Source organism: Alexandromys fortis, unplaced genomic scaffold, assembly GCF_014885135.2.
Source record: "Alexandromys fortis isolate MF-2015 unplaced genomic scaffold, M_Fortis_MF-2015_v1.1 scaffold_386, whole genome shotgun sequence".
NCBI classification, from domain to species: Eukaryota; Metazoa; Chordata; class Mammalia; order Rodentia; family Cricetidae; genus Alexandromys; species Alexandromys fortis.
The window spans coordinates 53,894-72,676 of record NW_026068260.1 but is presented as its reverse complement, the minus strand read 5'-3'; the positions used below and the strand labels follow the sequence as shown (position 1 = coordinate 72,676).

Below are 18,783 nucleotides of genomic sequence, written 5' to 3'. Positions count from 1 at the left end.
ACACACACACACACACACCACAGTACAGTAGGGTTGAATTCAGACTCTACACTCTACACACACACACACACACACACACACACACACACACACACCGTAGCACAGTAGGGTTGAATTCAGACTCCACACTCTAGACACACAACACAACACACACACACACACACCGCAGCACAGCAGGGGTTTGAATTCAGACTCCACACTCTAGACACACAACACAACACACACACACACACACCGCAGCACAGCAGGGGTTTGAATTCAGACTCCACACTCTAGACCTTCCAATAAGGAGCCTAGGATGGACTGCTGAATGTCCAGCATTCCCAAAAGTCCCCAGAACTGTCTGCAAAAATGAACACCCTGATCAACAGTCAATCTATGGAATGTACTGAAGAATTACTTCCTAGTGGGGTAGTGGTATAGGGGAGCAGATAGGACTCCCTCACACCAGTCACTAAATTCACCCAGCCATTTGTCTTGCTTGAGTTCCATGATTAACAAGCAACTAATTATTTTTTTCCACCAGGGCCAATTCTACAACAGTGATAAAATATTGTTGCTCAACAGGGGCCATGCATCTCAACCTGCATGGCATCTCCCTTCATTACTCTGCTGGTATCCTGAGTCAATCAACTTTGGAGGAGTTTGTGTTTGAGACCCAGCTGAATTCTCAGTCCTCTGGGGGAGTATAATCCTACAGAAACAGCCTAAAGCATGACCTTTGGCTGACTAGCAGAGTCATTTTAGGATGAAAACAATAAATGAACATGAAAACTTCAAAACTTCACCTCCCCTGAATTAAAGACATCTTCAAGTAGTCAAGTAAAATCTTGCCAAGAGAATTCAACAGTAGCCACAATCAAGAGACATCGCTGTAGGTGAGTTATTTCCTAATAGGGAATATGGTTGTGGTCATCACAATGTCTCAAAATGGCGGCAGGGGGCAGTAAAATTACCCAGCTTTCCGGAAAGAAGTTCAGTGTGTTAAAAAGAGGCCAGGTAACTGGGCATGATGATGCATGCCTGCAAATCCCAGCATTTGGGAGGCTGAAGCAGAAGAATCATGAGTTTAAGACAACCCTGGGTAACACAGTGAGACACTGTCTCAAAAGGAGGAGGACCACGCCCCCACAACCATTACTTCAGCTTTCATTTACAGGCATGCTCTAGCTGAACCCCTAAAGCTGGCTGCTGCCAGTGTCCATGAACTTAGCTCAGCCACGGTCTGTGCATCAGTGAGCATTTTGATATCCCAATTCCTCTCATTCATTTTTCTATATTCATTACCTCTCCTTCGCTCTTAAGGAAGATTCTTTCATTTCCCTTCAAAATATACAATTAGAGAATCCGCGAGAGAAGAGAGAAGAGCAACTCCCCTGTCCTACACCTCCCGCCCAGCCTTCACTTCCTCCATCACAAAACAAAAGCAGGATGACTTTCAAAGAACAACTTTCCCTGGGGGTCACGCATGACACAGTCTCCTTTTCCTCATCTAGTCTTGATAAAAGACTGACACCAGAACAGCCAAATGAGTCAACTCAGCTCAAGTCCGGAGTTAACCACACTCCAGCTGGGAAGCCTGGAGGAGGAAGCGCAGAGGCCAGGGTCTCTTTCCTTTCTCTCCAAAGGGGGGGAGTAACAGAGCTCTATGGAGATGTGTGTGGAAAGGGTTGGTCCTGTCCTGGGTGACCATCAAATGGCCTAGTCCTCCGCTTTCAGCCTCTGCAGATAGGACAGCTGCAGAAGAGACTGAGGTGTCACTCCTCATCTCCTTGGCTGGGACCAACATCAGCCACGTCCTGCCAAGCCTGCACCAGAGCAAAGCAAAGCTGCCAACACAGCGTCGTTTCATCAGGGCACCTGAGGCTACCAGGGAGCTTTCCGGGTATTCTTTAGAATCTGGATAGAAGAGGTGGATAGAAGAGGCAGACATCTCTCTCTGTACCAGTCCTAGGGAGTGCACTGAATACAGACCAGCAACCTCCATCTCGACGGTCTTAACATCATGTCCACAGCAGTCTCATAACTGACTCCTACTCCTCTGAAAGTCAAAGGCGCCTAAATAATATTCAGAAAGGACTTGTAACCTCACTTAAAATAATGACAGACTCCCTTTAAAATACGCTCAGCGGTGGATACACGGAAGGTGATATATATGCAGGAAAGGCTGTGTGCAGGCTTCGGTGTGTTGCAGGTATGCCCCAAATTCAAGCTCCAAATAAACTGAGACAAAACTCAAAAAAATGCCAGTAACAAAATTCATCCTAATGACATGCTTTATTATTAAAATGTTTGCTACCAGCAAGAGCAGCATAAAAGGCAAGCAGATGTTCAACAAGACATCCACACTCCCTTTCTGTGTCTTCCTTATCCTTTACTTTAGTGGGACCTGGGTCCTCTGCCCCTTTCAGCCATCAGACAAAGCATCTGTGCTCCAGCCCATCGCCTTCTAAGCATGATGCCTCCTTCACTATCTGGCACCAGGCTTTGTGAAGCCGGACGAATGAGAGGCTCTCTGGGGGAGCTGTGGGCTGACTTCACAAGACACCCAGCCAGCCTGGCGAGAATTGGAAGAAGGTCTGGTAACACCAGAACAGCCAGAGCACTGACTCACAGCTAGTGAGTGTGAACTGCCATTAGTACTTTGGAAAACAAGGTGGCATTTTCCAGCGACGATACGGAGACACGAATAGTGCACAGCACATTCATTTTATCCCTGAGCCTCGGGCCAGACTGTCTAACTCATTAAGAATCTACGGTCTTCCTGCAAGCGCAGAGAGGCAGAGACAGTAAAAGCTGAAAACTTGGAACTTGCAGCAGTGCTGAAATGCTGTGTGCTGGCACTGTCCGCTACAGTGGCTGTGCATTCAAAGTATGGGTAATAAAACGGAAGACCTGACATTTCAATACTATAATACTATTTGATTTTCATTTTAATATATGAGCGCACACTGGCTACAGGCCACCTTACTATACAATGCAGTGAGAAATACATTAATCTAGGCACCACGATACATGGATAACAATTTTATAATTATTAGAAATGCAGGGGTGGGGAGTCAAGTATGGTAGTGAATACCTATAAAGCATCCCTTGAGAGGATGCTCAGGGCAGAGACAGGGATGCTCTGTGTGACGGCTAAAAGGTAAGCTCACCACCTAGAGAGGCAGAGGATGAGGAGCCAGTGTGGACTTCATGAGACCTGTCTCAAAGAAAACATAAACTATACCGCATGCATCAAGTAGAATACTGTACAGAAGTTAGACAAACACTGAGTCTCAGAAACAGTTCTGAGTTACAAAAGGAATCACAATTTTTCCTTCTGTTCTTACATTTCTCAACATACACATCACCTGTTTTGCTTTACCATACAAATATTTCACAATTTAGAAAAAGCACTGGTAAGGCGTCTTCCACTTCCTAGAGCCCCCCTCAGCACCCTGAACCCACACAGACAAACAGCCTCTATGGAGGATCCAAGCTGAGTCCACCTGTAATGCCTCCTATTCTCAGCAGAAGGCAAGAGCACAGTGAACTGAATCCTGATCTTGGAAAGCCACACTTTCCAGTTTTAACCTGTGCACAGTTATGTTTTCCATGCTGGATGTGGCTGATTGAGTCTCTATTTCTATGTATTTCTCCATTTCAAATGGACCCCTGTGTTTCAGCAGACTGAAAGGGAAATGCCTTCTGCAATGGCACTATCACTAAACAGAGTGGAGCAGGATCCCCTGCTTGGGTAAGCAGGCTTTTTCTTTTCCATTCATTGAAAGTGTACACGTACACATATGTGCACAGAAACACAAGCACACAAATGGCTACAGTTTTACAAAAAGAGTCTGGTGCCACCAGACTGTTCAGAGGCACTGGCTTTTCATCTACAAACTACCAGAGGCCCTAGAATTACCGGTGTGTGATAGTATACCTGGAATTTGTATTTTATTTTGCTTTTTGAGACAGGGTCGCTCTGTGGCCCAAGCTGGAATGGAAAACAAGTCGGCATTCGCTAGTGTCGATGGAGATATGAACACTGCACAGTGCAGGGATGTTAGTCCCAGGCCTACAGCCAGACTAAATCAGTAAGAATCTAACTCATTAAGCCCAGGCTGGCCTGGCACTCAATATATGGGTCAGACTGGCCTCAGGCTCATGTTAGTTCTCCTGCCCCAGCCTCCCGAGTATGAAAATTAAAGACACGAACTACCACAGCTGGAAAATGGTGAGTTTTTGTTATTTGGTTTTTTTTCAGTACTGGGGATGGAACTAGGGGCTATACCATGATCTAGATCTTCTCCATCATTCTATTCCCGAGTCTTGCAGGTAGTCCAGGTTAGTCGCAAACCAAAAACAATCATCCTGCCCTAGCTTCCCTGGGAGAGTGTAAATCACCATGCCCAGCAGGGTCCTACCATCATACACCCACACACACACCACACGGGAGAGACAGACAACCAGACAGACTGACAGGCACAGAGACACAGCAAACACACAAATATGCTACAATTGAGAGAACAGAATTCTGGCTTCCCAGGGGAGCCCCAAGGCTGAGACTCTTTCTTGTTCATTTCTCCAATTTCTGAGACCAGACTCGTGCTGGGTAGTTTTATGTCAGCCTGACACGAGGGGAGCCTTAGTTAAGAAAATACCTTCATAAGATCAGGCTGTAGGCGAGCCTGTACAGCATTTTCTCAATTAGTGACTGATGGGGAAGGGAACAGCCCATTGTAGATGGTGCCACTCTGGGCAACTGGTCCTGGATGCCGTGAGAAAGCAGGCTGAACAAGTCACAAAGCAACAGTCCCCATGGCCTCTGCATCAGCTCCTGCCTCTAGGTTCCTGCCCTGTTTGAGTTCCTGTACTGACTTCCTCTGAAACTGAACTGTGATGGGGAAGCATAAGCCAAGCAAACCCTGTCCTCCTCCCATAGCTTACGGCCACGGTGTTTCGTCACATCAACAGTACCCTAACTAGGACAGGGCTCAAAAATAATCTCTGAGCAAAGGAACAACAACGCTCGCCGTGGCTGCAGACCTAGCCCTGGGTCTAGATCTAAACACTTCATTTAATTTACCCTCTGTCAAGTCAAGGCTCTAGAACAGCCAGAAGTCTTATTATGCACAGCTGGTGGGAGGGTAAGTTGGCAAAACCACTTTAGAAACCTCAAGATTAGCAAGATTAAATCACTTGCCCAAGAACATGTAAATAAGTAGCTGAAATAGAAACTTTCTAAGTCAAAAGGCAGAATTCAAACTTCCTCTACTAAACTACAAGCCATACTCTTTAACATGACACTGAGCTGTGTCCCAAACAAAAGGAAACCAAGTCACAAAAGCAACGCACTCGAATTTTGTTAATATGAGTTTAAAGACAACACTGTAGATGATCAAAATACATTATAAATCGATAAAAATTTGAAAACAAACCCATTATTACATATGAATTATTATGTCTATTAATATTTGCTAATAAAACACTTCAAAGGAAAATGTAAAAAGACATAGGTGTGTGCAATAAGTGAGCTCGTATTCGCTAAATCATCAGTGATTATACAACCAGAACGTAAGCCAGCCGGAGGAAGAGGAGGAGTGAACAAGTCTCCATAGAATTAACCAGACTGTCCTCCACAATCCTGACTCATGATAAAACCAGCTCACTCACACAGAAACACACACCCTCAGCACCAGCAAGTATCATTTCTGAATGTTTTAAATGTCAAAGAGAGCAGGGTTGTATTGTCAAAGGGACCACCTTACGTCCAAGGCTTACCAATCCATTCAGAAATGACAGCTGAGAGCTTCTGGACTGAGTGGTTAAGTGGCTGCAAAGCAAGGTGCACGGCCGGCCTGTAATCCAGCACTCAAGAGCAAGGATGCAGAGGATCGGTTTTAGGTTGGCACCAGCTACAGAGCGAGTTCAAGGCCAGCCTCAGGCACATGAAACCCTGGCTTACGAAGAAGAGGTAGGGGGAAGAACAAGGAGAAGAGAGGAACAAGAAGCTGATGAAGCAAAGCCCAGAAACAAGGTCCCCACTTTCTGGACTCACCTTGTCTCTTCACTGCCTCAAAGTAAAGGGAAACAGGAAGATGTGTTACTGTCCCTGACCAAGCAGCTAGATTGGTCAGAGCCTTCACCATCTCTGTGGGTTAGATAGTTTTCCCATTTACAAGACCAGAGGGAAATACTAAGGCTCAGAGGGCTTAAGTTAACTCACCCCTAATCATACATTAGGCATTTGGACTAGAAGCCAGAATGTCCAATCTCAGCACAGGGTGTTATGTTAAAAAAAAAATTAAAAAATAAATAAAATAAAGAACAGGACTATGCAAAGTGCTTAAAATACGTAGTCTACATAGACCTGGAGTGTACACCTGTAATCTCAGTACTTACAAGGCCAACACAGGAGGATTACTGAGTTCAACACATACTTGGGCTATCGTAAATTAGAAGCCAGTCTACACCATATAGCACAACTCCATTGCCAAAAGAAAAGAAAAGTAAGAGTAAACCTCTGAAAATAAGAATACATTAACCACTAGAGATGTAATGTTCCCCCCGTGTATCTCAAGAGAAGGGTTTGGTTAATTTAAGATAGCCTCAAACCAACCTTGATGAAGTTAAGCATCTTTAACGTGAACTAAAGCCGTAAAGAGGACCTTATAAAATTCTGGCCATTTAATAGAAGCAGTAAAAACACTTTCAAGTCATCTCCCATTTAGACTGGACAGAAATTACAGAAAAAGAATTCAGTTTTGCTGTTCGTTTGCTTTCCCAGCTAGCTACCTTACTGCAACTGCTACAGTACACTCTACTTTCGTCTCCCCGTTACTATATCCTCTACGTGCAATACAAGAAGTCCCAGACTGGCACCTCCAGTCACCCAAATAAAGCAAAAGGGAAGCATGAAGACGTGTTAAGGTCCCTCACCTAGCAGCTATTCCGGTCTGAGTCACCACACAGTCTGTGGTCCTGCATGAGTTTTGGCCATCATTTCTACCTTCTTCCGCCAGATTAGGAGACCACCACCTTTATTTCTGAAACTGGTGCACAGCCATCTTTTGTCTCCAGCAGGGGTGCTACTTTCATTATTGACAACGATGTTTTTAAGTGATTATCCTAATCTTAAGCGATTCAAATGTGTCCCGCAGCATGAAATGCAATACCCAAAGACTTCTCCAACACTGTCTGGAACATTTTTGGACTCCTATTTCTTCTTTAACACAACGAACGACAACTACTTACTGAACAAGTCCAACTGGGTAGAAGTGAGCCATGCTTCTATTTTGCTCATGACAACGGAGTTTTGCATATAATTTGATTCCTGCAGCTTAACTTCTCTCCAATGGGGTCAAAACTGGAGTATGTAATCCACCTAATTTTGCTTTTCTGATTTATAAAGCTCTCCTTCTCCAAGAAAAGAAAATACCAAAAAGAGCCGCACTGTAATATGCCTCTGAATGTACCAGATTGCTCTCGCCGCATCTAAAAAGGCTAATCCTCGTTTGACTTTCCTTTCTTTCCAGTCTAAAGCTAAAAATCAGTTCACTTTATCAAATTATCAAATGAAAGGGTCTAGAAATAGCTCCCTATTTGTGGAAAGAGCCAGAAGGCACATAAAAATGGAAGATATCATTTGAATCGTCCTCCCCCAAAGCTCCCCGGATGAGATAAATCCCAGCAAAATCCTAGACGTCTTAAGTAAGAATTTAATGTACTTCCTAATGAGGCCGATGTGAACTCTAAAGTAATATAGAATCAGAAACCAGCCTGGAACAGCGAAGTCCAAACACTCGTCCCGGGGGAGCCCCGGCTGCACACGCTCACGGCAGCCCCCGGAGCGCGTCTCCCCAGGTTCAGCCCTTTGGTTCACACACCTGCTCCTCGATCCAGCCGTCGGGTCGGCCGCAGCACGCCTGCACCAGAGACCGGGTCTCCGAGCTCCGCCCGCCAGCTGGGTGGGAGGAGCCCGCGTGCAGCCGCAACGCGAATTCCCCTGTCGCCGCGCCGCTCTTCACGCAGGGAGGTCACCGGCGGCCCGCGTCCGAGCCGGGGCGGAGAGGCGTCTCCGCCACGGGGAGCTGCGGACAACCCAGCCCCCCTCCCCGGCGGGCGCGGCCGGCTCGGTGCCCCAGAGATCGCCGGCACCCGCACGCCCGGTCCTCAGCGCCAACCCCGGCGACCGCAGCCCTCTGTCAGCTCGGGCCACCCCGGCCTCCGGCGTCACAGTATTAATGAAGTTTCCCCGCACTCCCGCGGCCGCAGAACGAGCTGGGAGAACGACTTCCCGCCCGGCCAATGGTGGCGGCGGCAGCGGGGCGGGGCGCGGCGGGTGCGGAGAGGGCGGGGCGACGTCGGGACGGGAGGGGCCCGAGAGGTGACCGGGAGGGGGGCGGGGAGGGGGCGGGACTCGCAGCCAGGGGGTGACCGGGAGGGGGCGGGACCCGCGGTTGGGAGAGGATCGGGAGGATGCGGGAGGGACCTGGGACGGAGGAGGTAACCGAGAGGTAGTCAGGTAGTCCTGAGGTGGTGGGACCCGGCGCTGAGAGGTTGTGGGACCCGCAGGCGGGAGGTGGTAGAGAGATGACAGGACCCTGGACAGGCTATTGTCGGAGTTACCTTTCCAGGAGTGAAATTGCTTTCTGCTGGCTGGGAAGCCAAGGAGCAATGTCCATTGAAGGGGGTTGAGGGGGGGCTTCTCGACTCAGATTCTTATATTCATGCAGAGGTGAGAGATAGCGACGGGGGGAATGGCATGGTGAGCTGGAGGGTGATTGCCAGGGCTATGGTTCCGAACCCAGTGTCACTCAGGGACCAAGGTCTGCGGGCCGCAGTGGTGCACAGAAAGAGGCGGGACCAGAGAGGAAGGCACACTGCAGGAAACAGGGCTGGAAAGTCACCAGTTCTGAAATCATAAAGCACATAAAGCACACCTTTGGTCTAAAACCCCAAAAATGGCGTGGGGGGGGGGTAGAAGTTTCAACTCCACTTTCCCAGGTCTCAAAGATGACCTACAATCTTCTTTCTCCCCCCGCCCCCCCCCCGCCCCCCAGGCCACAAATTCTCTCAGGCTCGCGCTGGGGCTCCTCTCATCTTCAAATCATCTTTTCAAGAAAATCAGATGGCAACATTGAATTAATTCATGTTTCTGTCTGCCTTTAATTTGAAACTCTGAGCACGGGGCTTTAACCCAAAAGAATGTGCAAAAATCTCAAAGAACTAATTAAAAATGAAGATATGAGCCGCATAGGTGGTTACCAACACCAGCTGTTCAGTCCTGAGAGCATATAGCAACAAGAGACACTAAATGGATTCCCCAGTACAACCTGCCTTATCCATACACACATAACATTAATAAAGAGGTCGTGAATTTGAGGTTGATACATGAGAGAGGTATGAGGGAGGGCAATGATGTCATTTTATTTTGATTAAATTCTAAAAAGAAAAATGACCATAAGTGAAAGAAATTTTATAATCTACATTTCCAGAATAATTCTTCCCGAAACCATTCGGATCACACCAGATCTCCAGTCACCTACTCTAAAAAACCTAATAGGCTGACCGACAGATAAACCATCTTCAGGATTGATATATCCTGAGAGTAAGGCAGGGGACTGGTATGTCTTGATGTATCCTGGGAATCATGCAGTCGATGCATCTTAACAACAAGGCAATGCTGGTCGCCGACATCGGGAAGATAAGGAAGGACAATCTCCGTTATGGGGTAACTAAGGTCATAGAAGACAAGGTTTCCTAAACTTTCTCCACTTGCAACCCCTCGTTACCCCCAAATTTTTACATATAGATATGTAAAGAAGGTGTTGAGACCATTAGGAATTTTACTTCAAAATGATTCTTTGTTATCATACAGTTTTACCATTCGTTAAAGAGGACAAAGTTAACACACAAGAGAAATGGGTGTGTTCATTTATTTTTACCCAAGGAATTAAATCTTGCTGAATACATGGGACAGAGAACAACTTCAATGTTTTTTAGAATTAGACACTTTCATTCTATAAGCCTCAATGATGAGAAAGCTACTTCACATAAATATATAATAAAAATGTCATAAGTATGTTTAAGGTCATTTTATGAGAAATTCTGATCTCAAGTCAAAATTCATTGAATGATTTTTTTTAAATGAACCTTAAGTCAGCAACTAAGTGACATTCTCCCACAATCCAATGCAGAGAAACACTAATTTAATACTAACTTGCTCAGGAATGGCAGTAAGTAGACACCAACTTTTTGTTGTCCATATTAAACCATATGATTCTATAAGAGCAGAAAACTGTGTGTACAGTAAAAAATAAATGTAATTCATTACACAGTAGTCTCAAGCCTGAGCTTTGGGTGTTTAAGGCAGTGTCTGCTGACGATAAGTTAGGTATGATGTTATGCTTCCTGGTATGACAATCTGTGCAGTGAAAGTACATTACTGTGTGTTCAAAACAAAAAGTCAGCGAGGTATGAAATTGCCCTAGGGGCCAGGCGGCTGCCAGGAACATCATGGCTTACTCACTGCCTCCCGACTTAATTTCTGGTCACTGCACATTTAGAAATGACAAAATTTTTGCGACCCTTACATTTGGTGATGTGATTTCATATGAGATTGTGAATCATGGTTTAAAAAAAAAAGCATTACAGACCTTTGAGGTTTGGATCACGAAAGCTGCTTTTGGAAACACTGGAAGCAAAAGTAATCACTCATTCTCCAGATGTGTAGCACTGTCAGAAAAGCTAAGTGTGCTACAGAGATATAAATGCAATTTAGAAATGATACCACTAGGAAGAGCAGAGTACACGGCCAACGAGCACCTAAGGCAGACAAGTGCCTGATCCCATTTCTTGTGTCAAATACAAAGTTCAGAATAATCTCATTTTTGGTTGGCATATTTAGCCTATGGATCTAGTCGGTTTTGTGTAAAATTTTACATTGAAGAGAAAAGTTGGTTATCAAAGACTCAAACCTAGAGGTGAAGTAGAAGTGATGTCTATATAACCACAGTACTGTTGGCTCCTTTAAAAAAATGCCCCAAACTTGAGGAACTTTATTACTTGTGGAACAGTGAAAAGACTTTATTTTCACTTCTTTTGAAAAGAAATTATTTTCTTATTTTTAATTGTGCATGTGTTTCTGTGTGTAATTTCCCCGATAGTTTTCTTTTTCTATTTTTCTTTCTTTTTCTTTTTTTGCCTGCTTTGAAAACAAAGACAAAATAAAACATAAGCACCTCCAGAAAGACAGATGTTATCTATTCTTCCTTAAATGTGGATCCTAGCTCAGGTTCACATGTTTAAGTTGGAGTGTCCGTGGAGGCCAGAAAGTTTGAGGACCTGTGAGAAGATGGAAGGAAAAAGGCCTTTAGTGAGGAAGAGATTCTGGAACACATAATACATGAAAGTAAAGGAAAATAGTAGGAGGTGGGATGATTTGAGCGGAGGAGGCAAGGAAAATGTGGGAGAGGGGGATAACAAAAGCTAAAGATGCACGTAAAAAAACTTGATGGAAATCCTCTTCTTTGTAAGCTGATAAAATATAAAGGGAGTCTGAATAGAGGTGCCCTGCAAGTGTGGATAACGCTGCTCCCAGAAGCCATAGGTTAGTCAGTGAAAATCCAAAGCCTCCTCATGGGCTGATCAGGGAGGCTCCAGAGAACCCCAAAACAACACAGGTTATTCCATTGCTCTTGATTACCTCAGAACCTGGTGTTAATACTCTACTCCTAATAATACCCTGTTGCTGAAGATACCACACATTTTAGTGCCAGGACATACAAAAATCAAACTGGAAGCTTCCTTCCTTCTGGTTAGTTTTCAGAGTGCCAGATGATCTTAACCAGGAGAAGACCCTGCATGTTCCAATACCAACAGCCAAGCAAGATGTGCCCACGGGTACAGCAGTGGCGTGAATGTTATCGGGAAGAGGTGACCAACAACTTTCTCATGAGATATGGGGCCTACCTCACAGGAAGACATTCATTCCTGCTATTGTAAGCCTAGTCAAGAACTTGAGCTTGAGAAGTCATAGGCCTTCAGGGGAACCTACTGCTATTGTTTTGCCAAGTGATCCTGTCAAAGTGTTATAAATGGTCTGGTTGAGATGAGAAGTGTCCCTATAGTCTCAGGCATTTGACTACTTGATTTCCAGTTAGTGCCACCATTTGGGGAGATTTAGGAGATGGAGCCTTTCTGGAGGAAGTACGGCATGTGGTTTGAGCTTTGAAAGCTTAAAGCCTCACCTGCTTCCAGTTCACTCTCTATGCTTCGATGTTGGGAGCACAGCAAAAAGGTTCTTGGGCCCACAGATCTCCAAGGAGACAAGAAACATTAAGCACCTATGATAGCCTTTCCAAGGGCAAAAATGGAAAACCTGTTCTTCCATCCAGGAAACTGGAAATTGGCAGTGATTAATCGCCTGGCAATCTGCATTAGCTGTTGGTCCAGGCCGTATCAAGCTCCTACAACCAGAACTGAAGGTAGTTAGTAATCTAAATGACCCTGATAGCCAGAAGCTCCCCAAAGCTCCAACAACCAGGACCAGCAGTGGCTAATAGCCCAAATGACCACCATGTTTTCTGTATGACCAAGACCGGGCCAGATCCTTCCCTAGGCCCTAGCTATACAGGGCAGCCTATCTCTATAACCCAACTTCTTGGAAGAAATGGCCTGTACCCAGAGTCAAGTTTCAATATAATTATGCTTCCTTGTGCATCATGTTTGTATTTCACAAGAAACTTTTTTTTCTAAATTATACTGGACTTAAAAAAATTAAGAATAAACCACCTGATATCAGACTCCCTGAAGTCTTGATCCAGGTTGATGAAGTTTATCTGAACTGAGTTTTCCTTCTCATCTTTTCGTTAGTCAGTGCCCTGCAATAGCCACCTTCAGGGTTCTCCTTACATTGGGATTACAGTAAGGGATGTACATTCTCAGCAGGTTGCTCCAGCTACCACGACAGGCACTTGCTGCCCTGTTTCCACACCATGAACTTTAACTCTGCCTCGGGCTTTCTATTGTTGTGAAGAGACACCATGACCACGGCAACTCTTATAAAGGAAAATATTTAATTGTGTGGCTTACAGTTCAGTGGTTCAGACCATTATCATCATGGCAGGACGTGGTGGCAAGTAGGCAGACATGGTGCTGGAGAGGCAGCTGAGATTTCTATGTCTTGTTCTGACAACAGAAAGTAAACGGAAACACTAGATGTGCCTTGAACATATATGAGACCTCAAAGCCTGCCTCCACAGTGACAGACTTCCTCCAACGAGGTTATACCTACTCCCAATGCCATACCTCCAAATAGTGGCACTCCCTTTGGGGTAATTTCTTTCCAGTTTCCATAAACCCTGTGGAATCACAAGCCCAAATAAACTCTTTGTTCTATAAATTGCTTTTGGTCGTGGTGTTTTATTACAGCTATAGAAGCTCTAACTGAGACACTGGTGCAGGCTAATTTTTAAGTCAACTTGATATAAACTACAGACATCTGAGAGAAGAGATGCTCAACTGAGGAAATGCTTCCCTAAGATCAGGCTGTAGGCAATCCCGTAGGTTATTTTCTTGATTGGTGATTGATGGGGGGGAAGGCCAAGTCCATTGTGAGTGGTGCCACCCTTGGTCAGGTGGTCCTGGTTTCTGTAAGAAAGCAGGTTGAGTAAGTCATAAAGAGAAAGTCAGTAAGCAACACTCCTCTGTGGTCTCTAATTCAGTTCCTGCCTCCAGGTTCCCATTCCATTGAGTTTCTGCCTTGGCATCCTTCAATATAGACTGTGACTCTGATATAGTTAAGTCAAATGAACCTAAACCCTGACGGGTCCAAAGGAAATTCCATGTCCCCAAATTCTGGCAGATGGACAAAAGCCAGCATTCCTCAGGAGCTTGGGAAGCCAGATTCCCTCTACCAAAGGAGCCACTTACCTTACCAGTGACAGTATCTGTGGTGCCTATTAGTATATCAAAGCACACGCTGGCCTCCATGCTTCTTCAGTATTTCAAGTACCTGTTAGAAAGTAGAGAAACCATGCTGGCATCTTGGCTCTTCTCAGCTCTTTGCATTACTAACTCCCAAACTTCTCCCAGCTCAGGAGCTTCCCTACCCCCATCTCAACTCTCATTATAACCTGCTATTTGGCTATGCACTCCCTTGGTCCTCTCTTTCTCTTCTTCCCTTACTCTCTCCATCTCTCTTTCCTCTGCTCTGCTGACCACTTCAGTCTCTTCCTTTTCATCTCGGCTCTGAACTCTTCCAAAGACTTACACAAAATTCTCCCTTCCATATCTACAATAAAAACCTTCCCCTTAACCGTACCCTGGAGGGGTCATCTTGTCAGTTTAGACAAACCCTTTCCTCCCCAAGTTTCTTCTGGTCAGGTGTTTCATCACAGCATTAAAAACCTAGCTAAGACATAATGAGAGAGTGGGCTGTTGCTGGGAAGAACCACGTTGCTTTTGTTGAGGAACGTGGAAAACTTTGGAACCTTAAACAAATAAGTTAGTTGAACACTGTCCTCAGAGCCATTCTAGTAAGAGCCTGGAAGACAACAGTAGTAAGGATAGCAATGGGGTCTGTGGAGGTCCAGCTCAAGAGGCTTCAGAGGGGAGCCCATTAGCAACTGGCCTAGAGGCCATTCTTGTGATGTACTGGCAAAGAATGCGGCCTCTTTCAACCTCATTCTAAGAATTTGCCTGAGGCTAAATTAAAAAGTCCTGAGCTCTTATTTATGGGAAGAGCTTTCAAGAAAGCCTAATTGACCCTGTCAAGTGGTTCTTCTGATGAATAAAATTATGTTTTAATTTTAAATTGCTGTGCTTAAGAGACCTATAAAACAAAAATGCTTCTAACCCATAAGCACCCCTTGCCCAAGGACAGGTATCTTCCTGGGGGACTATTGCTCATGTAAGATAACAAGCTACATGTTTTCGTTTCTGTAAGCAAGTGTGGTTACCCTAACTGCACAGGATGTACTTGACCATTTGTAGGTTGGAGATGTGTAGGCAGGAAGTAAGTCAGGATGTATGTTTCCCCAAATTGGATGAAGCAAGAAATACATAGTCTTGCGAGTTTGGCCTTTATAAGTCTCTGACTAATGTAATTCAGGGCCATACTTTGGAAATACCAGGTATGGACCTGACCAGTATCTATTTGCATTTTTCAAATTTGGCTTGCTTCAAATTTGGCTCAGAAATCATGGTATTAAGTCTTATTCCCACCCAGTGAGATTAACATTATTAGTGATCACTCTTATGCAGATCTACAGTGACAAAGACCAAGGAGGACCGAAAGAAATACAGACTACACAGTTGAGAGAGGAAAGGGCCGCTAGCAAGCTCAATGTTACATACAGCCTTGGCTTGTGCTGGGAGAGAGGATGCCATTGTTAAGGAGATTAAAGAAAAGCTAGCTCTGCACTGGACAAAGGGAAGGGTGCCCTTGTGGTAAGAGGCCCCCTCCACACCTGCCCAGCCAAGCCCCCACCTTCTAAAATAAAAAGGCCTAGCGAGTCTTCTGCTCTTAGCAAGCAACTGAATACAAAAACTGATTCAAATGTCACTCAAGGGCCAAGGAGTCATCCCAAATGGCAGCTGAACTTGGCTGTGTTGTCCACAGGATTCTGGCTTTGAAGTCAGGGAGTAAAGGATTATGGGATCTTTCTTAGAAACATAAAAGTCACAAATACATTAAGTATTTCTGTTTATACCCACAGATAGGAACTTCTATTTGTAGTGACTCATAACTGGCCAAAGTGCTGAGAATGACTATTGATCGCTCAGCTCAGTTCATGATATACAGAACATGTATTTCACAACCCCTTACCCAGTCAAGGCTCAAGGAACTTCAAAGAAGAAGGGCTGAAAAGATGCAGGAGCTAAAGGATAGGGAGGAGCCGGCAAAGTTCTGTGTTCTGGGTGTGTAGCACACACAGCCTTTGTTCTTGTGAACACAGAACACACAGGTCTGCACAAGGCCTGCATGAGATGGTGCCGTCAGCAATTCAGCAAGGGTGGGTGAGAGACTCTTGGGCCCCAGTTCACGGCTGCTGAGACACAGGGAGTCGTTCTTCTTAAGTGACGTGGTCGTTGTTGCCTATGCACCAGTAAACAAGCCCACATCAATGTTCATGTAATCAACCCTATTTAAATAGTGTGTCTTTAAAAATAAAAAACAGGGCATGAAAGTAAGAAGGGGACTTGGGCAAAGGAGGAAGACAGAGGAGTGGGAGAGAGTAATAGAGGGTGAACTTGACCAAAATATATTATATTGATACATGAAATTGTCAAAGAAGAAATTTTAAATTTTAATGAAAATTATTGGATGTTGGAATTTTGCTTTCCTCTTTACAAATGTGTGCTTACTATATAAAATACATTAAGTTGATTTAAGAAAAAAAGGTAAAATAAATTGTTGCTTCATCAACTGCATTTAATTCTTAATAGCCTGGCATCAAGAACTGGAATATAGCTCAATATTGCCTGCTTAATAACCTGGAATTTTCAAAAACATATAAGTATAATTTTAAAGAAGTTTTATGCAAAATATTTTTGTTGTTTTCTAAATATGACAACATAATTGAACATTTTGTTGTTGTCGTCATTATTGTTTGAGGCAGAGTGTCATTTAGCCCAGGCTAACCTCAAAATTTATATACAACCAGGACTGGCCTTGAACTATATCTTCCTGCCTCCGCCTCTCAAGCACTAGGATTTATAGGTGTAAGACACCAGGTCTAGCTACTCTGCTTGCTTACTTGTTTATGCTTTTTTTTTTTAAAGATTTGTTTATTTATTATGTACACAGTGTTCAGCCTCCATGTATGCCCTCAGGCCAGAAGAGGGCACCAGATCTCACTACAGATGGTTGTGAGCCACCATGTGGTTGCTGGGAATCAAACTCAGGACCTCCAGAAGAGCAATCAGTGCTCTTAACCTCTGAGCCATCTCTCCAGCCCCTTGTTTATGCTTTTTTGAGATAGGATGTCACTGTACTCCAGACCAGTCATGAAATTCACCAGAACCAAAGATGACTTGAAATGGCTGTTCCTCCAGACGTCACCGCCTCTGCCCTGGGATGATAGATAGGGCGGGCATGCACCTCCACAGTTCCGTTTGGTTGTTCGTTGAGACAATCTTTTGTATTCTTGGGTGGCTTCAAATTCCTTATGTAGCTGAGGCTGGCCTTGAATTTCCAATCCTCCAGTCTTCCAGTCTGTGTCTCCCAAGTGTTAGAATCACAGACACATACCACCATGCTTGGCTTGAACCTTTTTAATAAGATTAAGTAATAATCTATGAAATTACTTTAAACAACTGCATGCTGTCTGACAAAAATGAATATATTGCCATTTCTCCCTGGCACATGTTTAAATTGTTTTTAGATAATTGCCATTATAGACAACTGTGCAACAGAGACTAATGTGTGTTCATGAGAATAGCTTCCTCAGGATGGGAAAGATGGCTCAGTGGTCAAGAACACTGGCTGCTCTTCAAGAGGACCCAGGTTCAATTCCCAGCACCAACATGGCAGCCACAACTGTCTGTAACTCCAGTTCCAGGGCATTGGACGCCTTCACACTAATGCACATAAAGTCAAGTTAAATAAATTAAAAAAAAAAATAGCTTCCTTAAAGCAGAATGGCTGGGTTAGGGTGGGTAGGCTCTACGTTCTAGTAATTTGTCAAGTCTCAAAGGCTGTGCCTACCAAATACAGCACCCAAATAGTACAGTACCCAGCAGTAATTTTTAAAAAAAAATCCCTTCTATCACAGTAACTTCATAGACCAGTTTAAATCTTTATCAAAATAGGTGTGAATAAACAAAAATAAATCCAAAAAGTCTTGCAGTAAAAAATATGTCAATATTAATCATTAGTTTTGGCAGTAAATTTCTACCTATTTTTTTTTGGAAAAATTTAACGACAAACTTAAACTTTTATGATTATATTTGTCAGTACAAAATTCTGTTTTATGTTGTTTTCCCCAGCTCTCCCACACATTTGCCAAAAATAAAAGCTCCAGAAAGGAAATTCTGTGCAAACTCAGACTGTTGTTGGCCTTTGTAATTTTTAGTACATATGCAGCAGGCAGTACCAAATGAGGTGGTGGGTCACCAAGTTCCAGACAAAGCATCAGCATTTGTTCTCAGCAATAGAATGACAGCCAGAGAAGAAAGCATTTCACTCTGCATTTCTACAAAAATAAAAAAATGACAAATAAAAAGAAGAAGTAAATCTTTAAAAAGCAAGAGAACAAGAGTTAAATGTGCTTCCTAAGCTCTACAGAAAAGCAACTTTGCTGGGCAGTCATAGGTAGACACAGTCTTTGAGTTTGCCATAGTCTTGATGTTTGGTCGGTTCAGATTCATGCTGAAATCCTAAGGCCCAGAGTGACAGTGGTAAAAAAGATGGATGGTCTTTGGAAGGTGCTTAGATGATGAGAGTAGAGGCCTCATAACTGGAATTAATGCATTTATGAAAGAAACCCTGGGGGAGCTAGCTATTCCCGTCATCCATACGAGGATGCAAGCAGGTACCACCTGTAACCCAGGAAACAGGTTTTCACCTGAAAGACCCTCGACAAGGACCTTTTCTCGGGAGGAGACCTCCCCAACGCCAAGGAACAGGCCGAGACCGCACGGATGCAAATCGCAAGAGGTTTATTGAGTAGACACAGGTACCTGCGGGCGGCAAGATCTCTCGGAAGACTTGCGCGCCTGCCGACTGGAGGGCGGGTTTTTTATAGGGAAGAGCAAAAAGCAAGTTTACAGAAGCAAAAGCATGGTTATCGG

At 44.3% G+C, this 18,783-nt stretch overlaps 1 protein-coding gene across 4 annotated transcripts in view; it reads right to left on the bottom strand.

Moving 5' to 3' along the window:
- The window catches only part of Herc3 (HECT and RLD domain containing E3 ubiquitin protein ligase 3), a 99,171-nt gene extending 90,879 nt beyond the window's left edge, over positions 1-8,292 (bottom strand). For 3 of the 4 annotated variants that reach the window (XR_007589990.1, XR_007589991.1, XM_050131715.1), the window contains exon 1: positions 7,872-8,008. The gene's annotated coding sequence lies outside the window, so the exon portion shown is untranslated. Of the gene's footprint in view, positions 1-7,871 lie in introns of all 4 variants that reach the window. The other variant, XM_050131714.1, reaches the window with a different exon arrangement.
- Positions 8,293-18,783: the final 10,491 nt, after the last annotated feature.